General features: G+C 42.8%; 1 protein-coding gene and 1 pseudogene across 1 annotated transcript in view; both read left to right on the top strand.

The window, feature by feature from the left end:
* Positions 1 to 17,736, top strand: part of ATP11C (ATPase phospholipid transporting 11C) — a 182,934-nt gene that overhangs the window by 16,840 nt on the left and 148,358 nt on the right. The gene's annotated exons all lie outside the window — the stretch shown is intronic.
* Positions 11,438 to 11,950, top strand: LOC122897428 (annotated as a pseudogene).

Consider the following 17,736-nt stretch of genomic DNA (forward strand, 5'->3'; position numbering starts at 1 on the left):
TACATGGCCCAGTCAGGATCATGCGTACAATTAACCATCACACTTACATGATCATGTGAAGATGAATGAACAGTCTAAAGTGTATATAGATCAAGAATGAAAGACCTTACCATAAATAACTAATTTGCTACCCTTTCCATCCATCAGATGAGGGGCTCAGACTGCTACACAGTCTGTAAAGGCTCAGCGAGTCCTAAAACTGGTAAAAAGTCTTAAAGGCCATCCGGTTGTCCAGCCTCTTCATTTTACAGCAGAGGAAATGGACAGAGAGAGGACAAGTGGCTTGTCCAAGATTATTCAGTGAATGGGAGTTCAGAAATAGGGAATTCCGGGCCCAGCTCTGTCATCTATGTCTTCCCATTTCCTCTTCTGTGAACTGTGAGTGCTCTTGGGTCATCTATATTTAAGTTTTCTCCTAGCTTTATAATTGTGTAGTATATGTTTTAAGCTCTACAGTCAAGCAGTGGAATTTTTTTGTTGTTGTTTTCTGTTGGGTTGTTTATCAGTGTTATTCTTCAGGCCTTTGTCTCTTGATTGCTCATGTGACTGTATCTCAAACTTAAGTTTCTTTAATGAGTGTAGACTAATATGTCTATACTTTGAATGGGAACCATGACAAATTTTAGGCTGTTCATGCTCTTCATTGGCTTTTTTTTTTTTTAAGATTTTATTTTTATTTATTTGAGAGAGAGACAGTGAGAGAGAGCATGAGCAAGGAGAAGGTCAGAAGGAGAAGCAGACTCCCCATGGAGGTGGGAGCCCGATGTGGGACTCGATCCTGGGACTCTGGGAACATGACCTGAGCCCAAGGCAGTCGTCCGACCAACTGAGCCACCCAGGCGTCCCTCTTCATTGGCTTTTAATAGTGGTTAACCTTTTTGGTTTTACACTGCCCTGAATGATTGGGGATCAAATGTAGTCCCATGCCTTTGTTAGTACTATGTTCTAGAATTAAACTCAACTCTGAATATATTGGCCTTTGGCCAACAGCCGTAGTGGAGGAGAGCATTTTTGGTAATGCTAAGATATGATGGGCAGGCTTCCTGGGGAGCACCAGCCCTGCCTTTTTTTGCTAGTGGCCACCTGACATTTTTTCCCAAAGACACTCTTACTCGTGGGTACTCCATGAACACGATTAGCTGCACGGTAGTAGATAGGGTTAGATAGTAGATAGGGAGGCAGCCCTTGGATTGGCTGAGTAGCAGCCGCTAGGAGACAGTAGGGTGCAGTAAGTAGGCAATCCGTATGTGTAAATTTTATTTTCTTATTTTTTATAAACATATAATGTATTATGTGTAAATTTTAGAACCAATAGTATAGTGGAGCAGAATTTGGTACTTGCTTTGTTTATTACAGTCATTGATTCAACCAGAGGATAATAGCCAGGGAAAGGGAGCAGTTTCCTGAAATGGAGTTCTGTAAATCTTTTTTAAAAGTCATAGTCATTTGTTTATTTAGGTTAGACCCTAGACCTTAATGGAAAGTATCAGTAGAATATATATATCCCTGTTTTGAAATACTCTTGTGCAAATTTAGACATATTACATATGACATATTAAAGATAACTAATGAAAGCAATGTAATCAAAATCAAATGAAACCAGTCAAAAGACATTAATGGATTTATAGAGTACATGTTTGGAATTAATAATTTCAGTAGTCGTGAAATTCATGTTGCATCAATAGTTGTCTCTCTCTCTCTTTTAAAATTAATTAATTAATTAATTATTTTTAGTTGTCTCTTTTAGTTCCCAATACACACACCTAGCCTTGTGGAAGTTTTCTTAGGAATGGGGCCGGAAACTTTGCTGTCCTGGTGCCTCCATTCACCACCACTTCCATATTAAAGAAATTATCTTCATAAAATGTAATGATTGGTACTTACAGAATATATGTGAAATGTATGCATAATAATAAGATGAATACCTATATTCCTACCACCTAACTTGAAGATGAGACTGTTCCCAGTATAATTCCACCTACCTATGTGTTACCTTCTTGTGTCATCCCCCTGTCTCTCCTCCATATCGTCCTGTCTCCCTTCTACTTTGTAACAACTATTTCTAGGAGTCATTCCATTGGCTTTAAGAAATAGCTTTAACACATGTATGCAAACCTAGATAATACATTGTTTTGTTTTCTTTTTTTTTTTAAGTTTTTTTTTCAATTTATTTATTTTCAGAAAAACAGTATTCATTATTTTTTCACCACACCCAGTGCTCCATGCTATCCGTGCCCTCTGTAATACCCACCACCTGGTACCCCAACCTCCCACCCTGTTTTGTTTTCTTAATTTGAGCCTTACAGAGATGGTATACTGTTTTTCTCTTACGCAGTATTATATTTCTGTGATTCCTTATAAGGTTTTATGTAGCTATAGTTCATTCATTGTCACTACAGAGTAATACTGATTTGGAAATGTACCAGAATTTATTCATTATTCTGTCCGTGGACCTTCAGGTGCTTTGCAGGTGTTTTTTTTTTTTCCTCTTATTATCAGAAGATACGTGTCTTTTGAGATTATATATATATGTATAAAATAATGGGTTTTACCCCTGTGAGTCTGTGCATGGTATGTATAGGCTGCAGATAACATCTAAGCACACACACTTGGGCGTAAATATAAGACATGCGCACTTAACGACAGGTCTTGAAATGTGCGGCTGTACAAGAAGAGGTCAAATTGTTCTCCAAGGTGGTTTGACCAATATACAATCCCATTAGCAATGGGGGAATTCCTGTTGCTTCGTACTTTTTGACACTTGGTATTGTCTGATTTCTTATTTTTTGCCAATTCTCTGATTACTAATAAAGTTAAGCATCTTTGCAAATGTTTATGGATCGTTTATGTTTCCCTTCTGAAGTATTTATGTCTTTTGACTGTTTTTATTGGGTTGATTATCTTTTTCAGACTGAATTATAATTATGAATCCTTTTTTTAAAAGATTTTATTCATTTATTTGACAGAGATCACAAGCAGGCAGAGAGGCAGGCAGAGAGAGAGGAAGGAAAGGAGGCTCCCTGCTGAGCAGAGAGCCCATTGCGGGGCTCGATCCCAGGACCCTGAGATCATGACCTGAGCCGAAGGCAGAGGCTTTAACCCAATGAGCCACCCAGGCGCCCCTTATGAATCCTTTTTTTAAAGATTTTATTTATTCATGTGAGGGGAGGGGGCAGAGGGAGAAGCAAGCTCCCTGCTGAGCTGGGAGCCAGACTTGGGGCTCGATCCCAGGACCTGGACATCATGACCTGAGCCAAAGACAGACACTTAGCCATCTGAGCCATCCAGGCGCCCCTGTGAATCCTTTTTCTATTGGGGCATTAATCCTTTGTTGGTTATATTTGTTGCAGATACAGTCTCAGTTGGTGACTTGTCCTTTTACTATTTTGTTTGCTGTCTTTTAATAAGCAGGTTCTTAATTTTAATGTAGTTAAAATTTCAGTCTCTTTACAGTTAGTGCTTTATTTATCTTGTTGAAGTAATTCTTGGCTGTGCCAAAACTGGAGCGCTAGTTGCCTTTTTTTCCTAAAAGTTTTCAAGTTTGGCAAATTATTTTCTGAGCCTCATGTTTCAGATCTTTAAAATCCAAGGACTTGAACTAGGTTTTGTATAAACCTTTTACTCTTTGACACTGTAACCTGAAGTAGACTGTGAGGATATGTGCTTGTGTTTTCAGAGAGTGCGGCGTAATGTAGTCATCTTTCCCACTGTGACGTTTCATGTTCACTCCTCCTTGACTTCTCTTTCACTTACTTCCTCACCCTCTTCCTTCCTGTTTTCTTTGGAAACGTCTCCAGTTGAATTCTGAAGCATTCTAGATTTTCTGTGTTGGAGCGGCATTTCAAAATCGAGATTTGTATGGAGAGAATTGTAGCTATGTGTGCAGGTGGAAGAAATAATAGAGAGCCCTTGTGTACCCTTTACCCAGTTCTTCCCAAAGACAACATCTTTCAAAACCAGTATAATGTTGACATTGATAGTAGCCACCAATCTTAACTCAGATTTTTCCTGTTATGCTTATGTGCGTGTGTGCCTGCGCGCGCGCGCGTGTGTGTTTGATATCCTGGTAAAAGCTGCTCTTGGTTTGTCATACCAATAGGAGTCGTTTCAAATTCCACCTGGATTTTAGCAGCTAAAAACTCATAGTGGAAAGGAGGAATGTCTAACACTTAAAAGTGTGCAAGGATATGCATTAGTTTATATCTCCATAAATAGAACCTTATATTGTTGTCAGGCTGGTAGCCAAGGACAGTTGAAGACTGCGTTTATGGAGAGCTACATATGCTCTAACTCCTGTCTGCCTTAAAATATTTAAAAACAAACACTCGGGCATCTTTTTTTTTTTAAGATTTTATTTATTTATTTGACAGAGTTCACAAGTAGGCAGAGAGGCAGGCAAAGAGAGAGAGAGAGAAGCAGGCTCCCCGCTGAGCAGAGAGCCCGATGTGGGGCTCGATCCTGGGACTCTGGGATCATGACCTGAGCCGAAGGCAGAGGCTTAACCCACTGAGCCACCCAGGTGCCTCACTCTTGGTCATCTTTAGTGCATTCATTCATTTACCCCTTTATTGACTTCTGACCAGCCCAGTACTATGCTAAGCACCAGGAACCGAGTGGTGAGTAAAAACGGAAGTGGTCCGTTGTCTTTATGGCACTTATAACCTAATTTACAGTTTAGAAATAAGCCAGCAACTATTATACTTACTCATTTTCATAAGTTGTGAGTAAAATGAATAGAAACAGAAATAGGGTCTGTTTTTGATAAGAGTAGCCAGCAAGTTCCGCCTGCGGAGATAACATTTAAACAGATAACTGCAGGAATGAGGGACTGCTTGCCAACGGGCCTGGGAGTAGACACTGGAACCAGCTTGTTCAGAGGCCCCGAGTTGGGCAAGAGCCTGGCACGTGGGGAAACTGAAAGGAGGCTCATGGGGTAAAAGGGCACACTCAGTGGCAGAGTAGGGACGTGGAAGCGAATGAGGTATAAGAACTTCTGGGGCACTGTCTTTTTAATTTTTAAGATTTTATTTATGTATTTGACAGAGAGAGATCACAAGTAGGCAGAGAGGCAGGCAGAGAGAGAGGGGGGAGCAGGTTCCCTGCTGAGCAGAGAGCCCGATGCGGGGCTCCATCCCAGGACCCTGGGATCATGACCTGAGCCGAAGGCAGAGGCTTAATCCACTGAGCCACCCAGGTGCCCCTGGGGCACTGTCTTGGGAGCAATTTGAATCTTATAATCTGGACTTCTTTTTTTTTTTTTTTAAGATTTTATTTATTTATTTGTCAGAGACAGAGGGAGAGAAAGCGAGCGAGCGAGCACAGGCAGACAAAGAGGCAGGCAGAGGCAGAGGGAGAAGCAGGCTCCCTGCCGAGCAAGGAGCCCGATGTGGGACTCGATCCCAGGACCCTGGGATCGTGACCTGAGCCGAAGGCAGCTGCTTAACCAACTGAGCCACCCAGGCGTCCCTAATCTGGACTTCTTAAAGCCATGTTTGTGACTGGGAGATGTGGAGGGGTGATGACAGTGAAGTCTGTTTAATAATCAATTCACAAGGGGCGCCTGGGTGGCTCAGTGGGTTAAGCCGCTGCCTTCGGCTCAGGTCATGATCTCAGGGTCCTGGGATTGAGTCCCGCATTGGGCTCTCTGCTCTGCGGGGAGCCTGCTTCCTCCTCCTCTCTCTCTCTGTCTGCCTCTCTGCCTATTTGTGATCTCTCTCTGTCAAATAAATAATAAAAAATCTTTAAAAAAAATTAAAAAAAATAATCAATTCACAAATATTTATTGAGTACTCTTAGTGTCAGGCACTATTCTACTAGCTCATGATGAACTGGTGAGCAAGACAGACAAAAACGTCTGTCCCCATGGACCTTACATTTAAAAAAAATTTTTTTATGTAATCTCTACCCCCCCGTGTGGGGCTCAAACTCACGACCCTGAGATCAAGAGTCGCGTGCTCTACCAACTGAGCCAGCCATGTGCCCCTGACCTTACGTTTTAATGTAGGAGGGTGTTGTTAGGGCAAAGGGTAAACTGATAGAACAGCTCCAAAATGCAATGGCCAGGAAAGGTAGGCGTTTGTTTCTCTGGCGTAACAGCCCAGAGCAAAGAGACAGCCTCTGTTCTGTGTGGTCACTCAGGGTCCCAGGCTAATGGGGCAGTTTCGCCTTCCTCAGCAGTTGAAGGAAACGGGGGGTTCAGTGCAAACTTCTTTATGAAAATGACCAGTGAAGTTTCTCACATCACTATTACACACACACCCTTTGGAGAAGTCTTTTTTTTTTTTTAAGACTTTATTTATTTATTTGACAGAGAGAGAGAGATCACAAGTAGGCAGAGAGAGAGGGAAGCAGGCTCCCTGCTGAGCAGAGAGCCCATTGCGGGGCTCAATCCCAGGACCCTGAGATCCTGACCTGAGCTGAAGGCAGAGGCTTAACCCACTGAGCCACCCAAGTGCCCCTGGAGAAGTCTTTTTCATGAAGTCCACCCTCGCTGCAAGGGAGACACGAAATGTAGTTTCTAGCTGAAAACCCAGGAGCTCAGGAAGAACGGAAGAACAGATTTGGGAGGAGAAGACAATCGGTAGACAGGGAAACAGACAGTAAACAAGATAAATGAAGGAGTATCTTGTATGCAGGGGATGAGTGATGAAGGGAAAATGAAGCAGGGAAGGGAAAAATAGAAAGGATCAGGTGGCAGAGGTCGCACTCTGTCACAGGGTGACAAAGGAAAGCCTCGCCTAGGAGGTGCCATTGAAAAAGCCCTGAATGAAGTCTGAGCAAGAAATAACCATTCTGAGTTGTTATAAGGCCTGCTACCGCAGTGCGGGGCTGGTTTTAATATGCTTGGATCATAGACCTTATCTGAAAGTAGTTAGTGGAAAGGTACCGTTCGGCCAGTTTCATTTACAGCAAGTGATGCAAGAGGATCTTAACCAACGAATGCTGGGTTGACGGATTGTAACGCTACGACCCGCACGGGGCATTGGTCACCCATTTTGGATTACAGGATTTTGTCTTAACTCTTCGAAAGATGTAAGCTTAGCTCCCTGAGAAGGAAGGCAGGAAGATCCCTTTGCAACACTCTTGACAGGTCAGAAGAGTTGCACATACTTGTTTTAGGGAGGTTTTTCACAGAGGGGGTGTGTGTGATTTTTTTTTCTAAGAGTAAGAATTATTTATGACCTGAGCCTGCTGTGGAGCTCTCATTAATTTTGGTCAGTTGTTGTCAGTGCTGTTTTTAAGGATGTGGTGACCTGAAAAAGAATGGAAGTATTTTTCGTGTCCACCCCCGCCTTGGTCATGCAAAGGTTGTTTAGTTGTTCTTCCAGAAAGCAATGCTCTCCAACCCTTCACTGTGTTCTTTCATTATATTCCAGCGCTGATTTAAGTATATTTCAATGTAAAATACATTATGAGCATCCTTTCTGTTCCTGTGCACCATTTTTAAAGGAGAACCCATTTGGTTACCGGAACAAAAGAAAAGGATTTCCTGCCTATTTTTTCTCCAGTCCCCTTCCTACCTCCAGCATCTCTAGATTTCAGTACATAGATTGTGGAATCTTTTATCTTAGTAATCACTATCTTTCGTTAGAGAACTTACAGTTTAGAAAGAGGATAAGCTACGTAGAATATGAAACAAAAATACGAGGCAGAAAGTGATACATGCCATACAAAAAGGTAAAAATTCAGTGCTCTTCTAAATGCGAGGGGGTAACCCTGTCAGTCTTTGCTTCCACAATAGTGAAAGAAGACAATGAGGTTCACTTTGAGCTTAATATAGAACGCTGTCAAAAGGAATTTTCCCTTCTTGGAAAAGTGAAGCATCTGTTCTCTCATCCGACTGTTTATTTTTGTGAGTTGTCTTCCTAGGCACCGAGAAAAACCAAGTCAGTTCGGAAAAGCACTAGTCACTTCACAGCTTCCTCTGCGGTCGTAGAAGTTATCCTGGACTCTTTCCTTCTCTCCCTCCTTCCATCTTAACCATTCCAACGTTATGCCGCCTGAATATTTTTTGGATCCACTCTTGCCACTCTTAACCCATCTCTGCAAAGCAGCTAGACTGTTTTTTTTTTAAAGTTAAAGTCCTTTTCATGCTAATGTTCCCTCATGGCTCCCCTCCCACTTAGGGTTAGATTTAAACTTCTTATCAGGCCTGCCAGGCTCTGCCTGCCTCTGCCACATCTCTGACCTCTGACCCCTCCGTTGTGCATCGCAGTCACACTGGCCTTGCCTCGTGGTTCTATCCTCCTCCTACTGCATACTGCCTGCACTGCATAGACCTGCCTGCACTGTGTAGAACCGTCTCCCCAAAGACCCCATTTGTAGTCTTCCTTCAGAACTAAGCTCAAGCATCACTTCCTAAAGGAAGCCTTTCCTTACGAGGTCATGCCCCCCCAGTCTCACAGGGTCACAAAGCCCCTTGTACTTCTCTGTAGTAGGTCTCTCTGCAGTTGTGATTAAGAATGAGGCTTGGTGGGGTGCCTGGGTGGCTCAGTGGGTTAAAGCCTCTACCTTCGGCTCAAGTCCTGATCCCAGGGTCCTAGGATAGAACCCCACATGGGGCTCTCTGCTCAGCAGGGAGCCTGCTTCCTCCTCTCTCTGCCTGCTTCTCTGCCTATTAGTGTATAATACTATCTGTCAAATAAATCAATAAAACCTTAAAAAAAAAAGAATGAGGCTTGGATCCCCCTGTAGAACCAGATCTCAGAGGGTATGTGTGCAGTTCACTGCTCTGTGTCTAGAATCAGTGTCTCGGGTAGTTCCGGGCACCGGAGTAAACGCTCAGAAAATACTTGTTGCTAAAGAAAAAGAGCAGAAAATTCCCATATCATTTAAATTTGGTTTTGGATTTGATTTAGGATCAGAGGTTTTCTAATGTTGGACTGTTGACAAAAGACCAGCATCAACTCGCTCAGGGAGCTGTCCGAGATGCAATTGTTGAGGCCTCTGATTCAGACCTACTGCATCACAACCTCTGCGGGGGGGCATGGCACCGTGTGGCTCAGCAAACCCTCCAGGTGATGCTCATGCATAACCATGTTTGTGAGCCGGTGTTCTATGAATACAGTGACTGAAGACTGACGCCGGCTAGCAAAATGGAAGTGCTGTTGGGGCGCCTGGGTGGCTCAGTGGGTTAAAGCCTCTGCCTTCGGCTCAGGTCGTGGTCTTGGGATCCTGGGATCGAGCCCCACAACAGGGTCTCTGCTCGGCGGGAAGCCTGCTTCCCCCCCTCTCTCTGTCTCCCTCTCTGCCTACTTGTGACCTCTGTCTGTCAAATAAATAAATAAAATCTTAAAAAAAATGGGAGTGCTGTTTTAAAGCAATTTTGAAATTAAGTTACATTGTTTCTGTCCAGCAATAGGCCATAAACTACTTTTCGCAGCTGCCCCCACCCCCAACCATTTTATCAGTTGATGTCTTCAGAGGTCCACTGAAATGTAAACAAGCCCGACTTGATCAGTCAACCCAAACCCGGACTTTAAAAATTACATAGTTATTTTCCAGGCTTCACCTCTCTGACTCTTATCTCATGCCATCCAAATCCAGCAGATGATCATAAAAATGGTAATGCCCGGGATTCCCCTGTTGGAGCTCTGTTTTTGAAATTGTTTTAGGGGCATCAGGGTGACTCAGTTGTTAAGTGTCTGCCTTCAGCTCAGGTCATGATCTCAGGGTTCTGGGATCGAGCCCTGCATCAGGCTCCCTGCTCAGCAGGAAGCTTGCTTCTCCCTCTCCCACTCCCCCTGCTTGTGTCCCTTCTGTCGCTGTCTCTCTCTGTCTCTCTCTCTGTCAAATAAATAAAACCTTTTAACAAATTTGAAATTGTTTTAATGTTTACTATACAGAGTTAAAAGTATTTTTTGCTAACGCGTAGGATGTTGTCGTTTCTAGACTTGTATCTAAAGCATTTTGAAGTATTAGCAAGGTTTGGATGTGTATACTCTTGGCTATGTTTAGATTCTGGAGCTGTGCTACACCATCAAACTGCTGATAGATTGCATTGTTAAAGGTCACTCAGCCTTGGTTTTGCTTTTGACTTTTTTTTTTTTTTTTAAAGATTTTACTTACTTGAGAGAGAGAGTGAGAGAGAGCACCAGCAGGGGAGAAGCAGACTCCCATTTGACCTCCCGGACCCTGAGATCAGGACCTGAGCCAAAGGCAGACACTTAACCCACTGAGCCACCCAGGGCTTCTTGTCTTTGACTTTAAATTTGCTCCTTATTTGACCCCAGGCCACTGTTTTGACAAAACCCTTCCCACCTGGTGACTCTTAGGGGACCCATAGGAAGTTAATTGCAGGGTTTTTTTCCTCACAGGGCAGGTGCCCAAGAGACTTTGTTTCTTTTTTTCACAATTGGTTAGAAGCACAGGATTTGAATGGGGTTGGGAGAGATAACCAAGAAAAGATTTTTAAATATTTTTGAAAACTTTTACATTTAGAATAGTTGTAGATTTACAGAAGTTGCTTAGATAGTAGAGTTTTCATATATCCCACATGTAATTTCCTCTGTTACTAACATCTTACACTAGTAATGTACAGTTTGTCACAGTTAATGAACCAGTATGGATAAATTATTAACTAAAGCCCATACTTTATATTTCCTCAGTTTTCCAGTAATCTCATCTTGTTGTTCTCGGATACTCTCCAGGGTACCACATCTCCTTTAGTTACCGTGACGCCTCGTGGCTGTGACCCTTTTCTTAGATTTCCCTTGGTTTAGATGATGTTGACAGGTTTGAGCAGTACTGGTCAGGTATTTTATACTATGTCCGTCTACTAGGATGTGACTGTTTTCTTTATGATTAGACTGGGGCTATTGAGTTTTAGAGGAAGATTGGAGAGGTGAAGTACCATTTTCATCACACCATAACAACAGTACATATCCTCAGCATAATCACTGTTGGTGTTGACCTTAATCACTTGTCTAGAGCAATGTTTACCAGGTTCGGCCACTGTAAAGCTACTATTTTTTCTCCTTTCAATACTAAACTCTTTGGAGTTTAGTGTCTTCACACTAAGTATATTCTGAGAGATTTTTTTTTGAAAAAGATTATTTATTTGAGACTGAAAGCATGATCTGGAAGGGCAGAGAATCTCAAACAGATTCCCTGTTGAGTGCAGAGCCATACTTGGGGGATGCAGGGCACATGGAGCTCTATCTTACAACCCTGAGGTCATGACCTGCCCTGAAACCAAGAGCCCACCATTTAAGTGTGTCACCTGGGTGCCCCCTCACAGATTTTTTTTTTTAAAGTAAACTTTCCCCCAACGTTGGGCTCGAACTGAGATCAAGGGTCACATGCTGTACTGACTGAACCAGTCAGGCGCCCCCAAGAGATTGTTTTTTAAATGTGAGATTTCAGCTTTTGGCTTTCGGCTAGGAGGAGGCAAAGGTATAACTGCCTTGGGTCATCCCGAAACCAGGTTCATTCAACACCAGCCACCTCCGCCATGCAGCCCAAGTTCGACCTCAACGAGATCCAAGTCGTGTATCTGAGGTGCATCGGTGGTGAAGTCGGTGCCACGTCTGCCCTGGCCCTGAAGATCATCTCACTGGGTCTTTCTCCATAAAAGGCTGGTGATGACATTGTCAAGGTGACTGGTGATAGGAGGGATCTAAGGATTGCCGTGAAACTGACCATTCAGAACAGACAGGCCCAGATTGAAGTGGTACCTTCTGCCTCTGTGCTGATTATCAAAGCCCTCAAGGAACCACCAAGAGACAGAAAGAAGCAGAAAAACATAAAGCACAGTAGAAATACCATTTTTAATGAGATTGTCAATATTGCCTGCCAGATGTGACATCGATCTTTAGCCAGAGAACTTTCTGGAACCATTAGAGAGATCCTGGGGACTGCCCAGTCTGTGGGCTGTAATGTTGATGGCTGCCACACTTATGACATCATAGATGACGTCAACAGTGGTGCAGTGGAATGCCCAGCTAGTTAACTACAAAGGGGCGTATTTCAATAAAGGATCATTTGACAACCAGTGGGAAAAAATGTGAGATTCCAGATAACGTCTTTCTTACTGAGTGGAACCTCCTCTGTTATTTTGTGGTATCTGGTATCTTCCTTTAAGTTTTAACTTCAGTCAGAGACAGGTATATGCAACTGACAAATTTCAAATGACAAATTTGAATCCAGTTCAAATAGTGAAGTGTATTCGGTTAGTGAAGGGATGTGAAATTAATGCCTGCTTGTGTGAATATTTGTGCTGGGGACAGTTAATGTGTTTTGCAGATGTTGCCGTGTCCAGCTGTTGCCCACATCACATCCACTCTCATTCCTCAACCTCCAAGCCTTTTTGTCTGCCTGTAGCTATGCCTAGAATTCAACTGGCGGCTAGCTAAAAAACCACTGTGAAAACACTTAGGTAGATAGAGGGGCCCAGGATTTGTTTGCTTGGCAGGAACTCACTTGCTAAAATGGCCTTTAATATGTTTGTGCCTCTCTACCATGCTTCTTTTGCCGGAATAGATGCAACTCTAAAGATTTTCTTGTCTTCCTAACTCCTTGTTTAATATCTCATAGCAGTGACTGAGCTATTGATCTCGAGGGCTAATAACAACCCTGCGTGTGCTTTTTGCAAGTTCCGATATTTGAAGAACTAACAGAGCTTTGAAAAAGAACATTGCTTTCCTTCACAGAAACACAACGATTCTTCAAACCAAATAATATACAGCATGTGTCATAAACAAAGTTTGTTTCTAGAAATCACTAGATTCAGAGGGAGCAAAGGATGACAGAGAAGGAGTTGAGGCAAGTGATAACACTTGCTCAAAGTCGGATGACCCAGGGTCAGCTACATGGGACCATGGCCTGCAGCAGCCCCACTCCTTGGTTCCCCCACGCAGCCCAAATTCACGTTCTTGGCTTCTGACAGACACTTAAAGCACTTCTCAGGAAGATGGTTCCAGAAGGAAAGGCACACAGAAAGCAAACAATTAGTTTTTTGCTCAAGTGAACCTTTAGTACATTATTAATAGTTTGGGGGTTCTAGTTTGGCTCCTCAGTAGAGGAAGTAATGAGTAGCATGTCTCATTATGATTAGATCTATCTCATTTAACTGAAAACAATACATATCCCATAAGACAATTAGAAAAAATTGGGAATTATTTTTTCTTTCTTTCTTTCTAAGAGGACTCCCTGAATTTGAGACAGAACCAAAAAGGGAGAGCTCAAGAGAATTTAGGTTTACCCTCTTTTTTTTTAAGATTTTATTTATTTATTTGACAGAGAGAGATCACAAGTAGACGGAGAGGCAGGCAGAGAGAGATAGAGAGGGAAGCAGGCTCCTGAGCAGAGAGCCTGATGTGGGACTTGATCCCAGGACCCTGAGATCGTGACCTGAGCCGAAAGCAGCGGCTTAACCCACTGAGCCACCCAGGCGCCTAAGAATCATTTTTTTAGAAGGGTTTTATTTGACAGCGAGCACAAGCAGGGGAGCACAGGCAGAGGCTGAGGGAGAAACAGGCTCCTCCCTGAGCAGAGAGCCCCGTGTGGGCCTCAGTCCCAGGACCCTGGGATCATGACCTGACCCTAAGACAGACGCTTAACCCACTGAACCACCCAGGCCCCCCTCCAGTACTCATTTTCAAAATTGGTTTTTAACTCCGTTAGTAAACTTTTTATTTTAGAGTAGTTTCAGATTTACAGGAAATTTGCAAAGATGGTACAGGGAGTTCTCATTTTCCTGGTATCTCACATCAGTTAGAACAGTATGTTTGTCGCAGTTAATGAACCAATATTGGTATTATCTCAAGTCCATACTTTGTTCTCATCTCTTTAGCTTGTGCCTAATATCCTTTCTCTGTTCCAGGATCACCTCTATGATACCATATTATATGTAATCAGCACAACTGCTTAGGCTCCTGTCGGCTGTGACAGTTTCTCACACTTTCCTTGGTTTTGATGTCGTTGACAATTTGAAGAGTCCTGATTAGGGATTTTGTAGAATATCCCTCAGTTAAGGTTTGTCTGATGTTTCCCTCAAGGTAAGATGTGGGTTATGGCTGATCTCATTGCATCTTATCTACCATGTATAGTATCAGTATGACTTAACTCTGACAGTATGAACTTGATCACCGTGCTGGGATAGTATTTGTCAAGTTTCTTCACTGTCAAGTAACTTTTTTTTAAAGATTTTATTCATTTATTTGACAGACAGAGATCACAAGTAGGCAGAGAGGCAGGAAGAAAGAGAGGTGGGGGGAAGCAGGCTCCCTGCTGAGCAGAGAGCCCAACACGGGGGTTGATCAGGGGATCATGACCTGAGCTGAAGGCAGATGCTTAACCTACTGAGCCACCCAGGCGCCCCAGGTTACTCCTTTTTCAATAGAGATTTTTATTGATTTTCTTACCTCTGTGATTCTGGAAATGAATGTGGTTCGTTTCACTTATTTATTCAACAGAAGTTATTGTGCGTTAAAGAAAATGTGTTTTTAGGTGAATTTTAGGTTTTTTTTTTTAATTTTATTTATTTATTTGACAGAGAGAGATCACAAGCAGGCAGAGAGGCAGGCAGAGAGAGAGGAGGAAGCAGGCTCCCTGCTGAGCAGAGAGCTTGATGCGGGCCTCGATCCCAGGACCCTGAGATCATGACCTGAGCCGAAGGCAGCGGCTTAACCCACTGAGCCACCCAGGTGCCCGAATTTTAGGGTTTTTTAATTCAAGGCCTACTCATTGGAGGAATAAACCATCATAAGGAACAGCTTATACTTTGTAGGTAACAAAAGGTGGTCAAGATTAAGTTTTTGGTGGGCTGTGTATATTTGTTTAGCTTTTCTAAATATGACAAGTTTTTCAACAAAATTCTATTTGATTACAGTTGAATATTAAATAATTTAAGTCACGGTCTTCAAATGTTACAGCAATTCAATTATTCATGATTTGCCAGTTATTAGACTTCCTCACCTTCTCTTTTCATTTGTTTTACATTCAGAAGTAACAGTGAAAAGTATTCCTGTAAATGAGACCCTTTCTATCTCCCTAGCTTTTCACATAAATATAAAGGATTATATAGATAATTAGGGATCAAACAACCTCCTGCTTATTTACGTTTCTTCAAATTCTAGTCATAGTAACAGATGAAGATCAGAAAGTACCAGGAAAAGAAGTCACCAGCACATCTTGTGTTGAAATTTGTTAGGGAGTGTCAATATCAAGGAATGAGTGTGTCACGCAGCAGATGAGCCTCTAGGATGAATTTGATTAATTCTCCAAAGCAGCAAAATCTCAGAATCAGATGGTGTTGCTTGAGGCTTTCTCTTGCTTTCGAGTTGGATAATCTGAATTGTGTAACCTCTAGTGGATTTCCATTCTGTCAGTGTATCAGAGAGTGTCTGTGCAGATGGAAAAAGATTTTATGTTGGGCCATGTGTGAGCTCAGTGGGAAGGGTTAAAAATTACGAGTGAGTGCTCGCTTCGGCAGCACATATACTAAAAATTACGAGTGAACGCATTTAACTCAATTCTGCTTCCTGATGACTGGCGTTTCTACCAGATTTGTTGACCTGGCAAACATGGAAGGAGCAAAGGCATCTGGGTTGTAAGGTGGGCTCTGCCACTAGTTCATTGTGTAATTTTGTGGAAGTCTGTGCTTCAGAATAGGAAATAAGAGTAGCAGTATGGGCTACTATTATACGTTATCAATTATATGTTCATGAACATCCATGACTATGATATGGTACATTAGGAAAAAAGTGTAGTGGGAATCTGATCTTCCCAATAAATGTTGTATATGCAGTTGGGGGCATGGGTCTTCACCAAGGAACTGATGCCTAGAAGTTATTTTTTCCTAGGTATGGCCACAAATATAATAATGAATTGATTAATGAGTAATAGCTATAGGCCATAGAGCTTTTAAAGAAATGTATTCTGGATTAGGGAAGTATGGTGGTGGGTGGAAAAAGTAGAGAAGAGATCTCCATAATCAAATTTCTGTATTACTCTTTCTCGCTCTTTCCCATGTGACACGCTGTCTGTTTCATTGGTATTCTTTCTGCCCATGGCCTTGCCTCATGCTGCCTGGCGTTGGGAGGACGTGAGCCCTGATGACTTCCATGTCTTCACAGCTCTCCAATGGACAGAGTTGAGACAGCTCAGCCCTAAACCAGGCTTTGGGCCCCAGCCGGTGGTGAGCTGGGGAGAATTTCAGGAACCTTAAGCTGCTTAGCTCAGCAGGTCGGCGTGTCGCCTAGTCTCATTCTGACTTTGTGTGCTTAGGTTTTTGTAAGACTTCTCTTGGTTAGTTCCTTGTGATTAAGACTGGATTTGTATTTCTGTGCCAGACACTGGGCCCTGTTCTATTTCACTCCTGTGAAGTCCTTACCTGGTTACAGTGCTTGGTACCCCAGGGTAGGAATATGCTTTCTTTTAGCCAGGCCTTTTGGAAACTTGAGCTTTGCCTAGACCCATGCCTGTCATTGGGACTTTGCTGACCATAGGTAGTGATGTTGATGCTGAGTAATTGTTTTTTTTTTTTAAAGATTTTATTTATTTATTTGACAGAGATCACAAGTAGGCAGAGGCAGGCAGAGAGAGAGAGGAGGAAGCAGGCTCCCTGTTGAGCAGAGAGCCCGACGTGGGGCTCGATCCCAGGACCCTGGGATCATGACCCGAGCCGAAGGTAGAGGCTTAACCCACTGAGCCACCCAGGTGCCCCGTGACTAATTGTTTTTTTTTTTTTTTTTTACCAGATTTTCCCTGTTGTCATCTGTCTGCTTTCTCCCTTGCTCAGTATCCTGGTGCTCCCTGCTCGCCTCTGTGGACCTCTGCCTATTGCTGCCTACTCTCCTTTTCTAATTATGCACTCTTGCCTACTTCAGTTTCCTTCTAGATCTGCTGGGGTTTACACTCTGAGTACTGATAATCCCTTCCTCTAATATGGAGGGGCGTGATGTATACCACACTTCCTGCCTTCAGAAGCTTAATTATGACAATAAGTTGTTTTCTTTCTCTAGGGCCTTTATAAAAAATGTTGTCAGCTTTTATTTCATTTTATTTTAGTTTAAGATTATTACTTATGTTGAGAGAGAAACGAGTTGGAGGGAAGTGCGGAGGGAGAGGGAGAAGTGGACTCCCTGCTGAACCAGGAGCCCAAGATCATGACCTTGAGCCAAAACGGACATTTAGCTGACTGAGCCACCCAGGCTTCTCCAAAAAATCTGTCAGCTTTTAGCTGTTTTAATTATTTCCTGGTATTATAAACTCACCCCTTGACATTTTTCATGGGACCATCTCACCTAGCCCCTTTTCAGCCTTTTGTTACTTTCACAAGGGAGTGGCCTTGAGTCCTAAAATCTTCACATTGGAAGAGACTTCCAGAGATACCCAGTTTACTTTCCGTGTAATGGGTAGCTTATCAACTTCCAAAATAACCCACCAGAGGCATTTTATAACAGCTCTCTCGTGGTTTTCTTGGGCTGAGACTCACTTCATTCATTCATTCATTTACTCATTCATTCAGTCCGCCAAGGCAGTTACTAAACATCTCTTGTTAGCCAAGCACTAGAAGTGTGTGTGTTTGTGTGTGTTGATCACCATTCCTGTCCTTAGGGAAATGCTAATCTATTGGGAATAGAAAAATAAGCCATCAACGATTGCTAGCTAGAGATGTACCATGGGTAGGAGAATGGGTCATTTCTTCTGCATGACTGAAGGTTTGGTTTGTGAAGGGCCTCTTTTCTGCTGCTTCAATTAACACCATCTTTCTGGTCCACCACCAGTGTTTCA

The sequence above is a fragment of the Neovison vison genome, chromosome X (assembly GCF_020171115.1).
Source record: "Neovison vison isolate M4711 chromosome X, ASM_NN_V1, whole genome shotgun sequence".
NCBI classification, from domain to species: domain Eukaryota; kingdom Metazoa; phylum Chordata; class Mammalia; order Carnivora; family Mustelidae; genus Neogale; species Neogale vison.